This window comes from Arachis ipaensis, chromosome B06 (assembly GCF_000816755.2).
Source record: "Arachis ipaensis cultivar K30076 chromosome B06, Araip1.1, whole genome shotgun sequence".
NCBI lineage: Eukaryota > Viridiplantae > Streptophyta > Magnoliopsida > Fabales > Fabaceae > Arachis > Arachis ipaensis.
Genome location: NC_029790.2, coordinates 1,290,654 through 1,293,556, shown reverse-complemented (window position 1 = coordinate 1,293,556; position 2,903 = coordinate 1,290,654).

Genomic DNA, 2,903 nt, shown 5'->3' with positions numbered 1-2,903 from the left:
GCTAATTAAAAGTTTTAATTCAATAATACAGATTTTTAATTACAAATTTTTAATCTATATGAATTTAATTGATAATCTAATGAAATTATAAAGACTTAACAAGATAATCAAATTTAGAAAATTGTTTTTCCGAATACTGTTTGTAAAAATACAGTATGCTTCTCAATTTTTTTTTACCTTCTTCTCTTCTTTTATTTCTCTCTTTTTGGTTTTTACTATCTTATCCTCTATATATTATTCTGATTTTTTTTTCTCTCTCTCAATACCTTTCTGAGTGTATTCAGTTATTTTATGACATAAAAAACGTGTGTAAAATGAGTATAATCTTAGTTATTCTGAAAATACTTTTGTTATGTTGTTAAATTTTTTGAAACTATTTATGTGATATAAACTTTTAGAAATATATATTTTTGTGAAGCTTTTACTTTGTTATTATTTTGTTAACTAGACAATGATTTTTGTAAATAATCGTGAACAATGAGTTCTAAAATTAATCCAATAAAATAAAAAAATACTCTATTCCCAAATTACTTCCTAAAATTTAACATTAGGATAACCATCTACACACTTAATGAATTGAACATTCAACCATTGTTAACTGTGCATATCTATTGAATTGAACGTTCGACATATCTATTGTTCACATTGTTTAATATTCTCATTGTCTATCTATATTTTTTCAATTTGAAAAGCATGCATGGCAGTCAAGCTGAACGATTATGGCTGGTGATTTTCTTTTCTTACATCATGATCGATTGTCGATTCAGGTTTCATTGCATGTAGCTTCAGGTGCAAAATGATATTTAATTAATTTATTTTGAGGAATTTTACCGTGAACATGTTCATCAAAGAGCTTCTGTTAATTACGTACAACTTTATTTGTTTAAGAATATGTTATGCTATGTGTACATTAAAATTAGTCACCAAAGTCAGCCATCAGTATAAAATACATGTTGAAATATAAATATACATTGAAAATAAATTAAACCACACATGTATTTATACATAAATACATTAATGACTGATTTTAGTGGTTGATTTTGATGTACAAATAGCATTTTTCTTTAAGAATATATAGGTTAACAAACTCATTTTAAAAATATATAAGTTAAGAATAAAATTTAACACGTATCTTTATATAATATTTTTTTTGCAGTTTTATTTAATAGTTTAACTTTTTTCTATTCAAGATTCACGTAAAAAATTCGTAGAATATGTATTCTAGGTAAATTATCAAAATACTATTTAAAAGTTTATATTGCCAATAAAATTAATTTTAAAAGATATAAATAACAAATATGGCCTCAAATGATTTTAAAAATAATTATATCTTTTATAATGAACAAACTATTTGGTATTTTAATATACCAGGCCATCATCAAAACGGTAAAAGTGAGAATTATGATTTATTTTCTTGTGTGGTGCAATGAGGCTTAGCCTTGTATAACTATGTAACAAACTCTTAACAAAATATAGCTGGTCCTAACTGATTCTACTATGGTTACTTCTAGATCAAGTAGTCGCATCAGGTCTATTATCTCCCCTCAAACTCATGGTCATCAATTTGGGAGTGATCTTGAGTTTAGTCCCAAATTCGTTGAAAATAGGAAGTGAGATAACCTTGGTTCTAAGATATTTTGCTACTTGCATTGATCAATGGTTGAAATATGAACAACATGAAGTTGCTTTCAATTGCCGATCAAGATCAAAGTATTTTGTCCTATGTGCATAATTTGATTGGCGGCGAAAAAGAGGAAAACGTTAATATTGTCACAATAAATTGTAAGAACAGTTTGACAAGGTATTTGAAGTTCCACAAAGAGATTTTGGATATCCATCCATGTTATTTGAATTTTTAAAGGGAAGTTCTATGGTGGCATGAGCTTGTAATATGTGAAAAATTTTCTAAAATGCTTCAAAAAGATTTGAACCCATGCACTCATGGAAATAAGGAAGGTAATCATACTACTATACTAGAATGAAGTTTATTATTTATAGGTAAATTATAACTCATTTTAAAATTAATTATATTTTATTTAACTATAAATTTTATTAAATATATACAAATTAAAAAGATAAACAAAAAAATTTATTAATCACAATTTATTTTTTTATGATTATATAATATCTATTAATATTATTTTTTTAATAAATATTTGTAGTATATAATAATAGATAAAGGCTCACATGCAGTTGTCTTCATATGAAGTTAATAGTTGAAAAATTTTAGATGATATTTAAACTCATGCAAATTATTGCACTCCACACCAGCCTAATGGACGTCAGAACCGAACCGGTGTGGGTCACTCAGTTATTGGTTCAATACAAGGGGTTGAATCTTTTCTAAAACATTTTAGAAAATTTTTTAAATATTAATCAAATATCACAAATTTGACACTTGACAGTTCTGTAGCATATAGAATAAGATAGACTTTCTGAAGCGTCCTAAATTCCTCTTCAACTTAAATAAATAATGTGAATTATTGTGGCTTGTATTATAATTAGCTTAAATACTTTGTCAAAAATATACCTTTGGCAACTAATTTATATATAATACGCTTATTATTATTATCCTTTGATTAGTGGATTTTGATTTTGGAGTTTGACCCAGCGATTATAAGAGTAATGCATGGGTTTGGTGTTTGACGTCCAAGTTACTTGTGTGTATTTGCTTCATTCAAATATTGAATTCTTGCTGCCTCTTTAAATTCAAGTCAATTCACATCGTCACTACCTCAGGTTACGTTCTAGCCAAGGACATAATAGAGACCATAATATTCTACGACCCATATACTATATAGTTTAATGTATCTCTACTGTGCACAATTGTCACGTTCTGTCTATTCTAATGTGTATATCTATACACGAAAACGATCTTTTTATTTTTATTTTTATGCTTTATA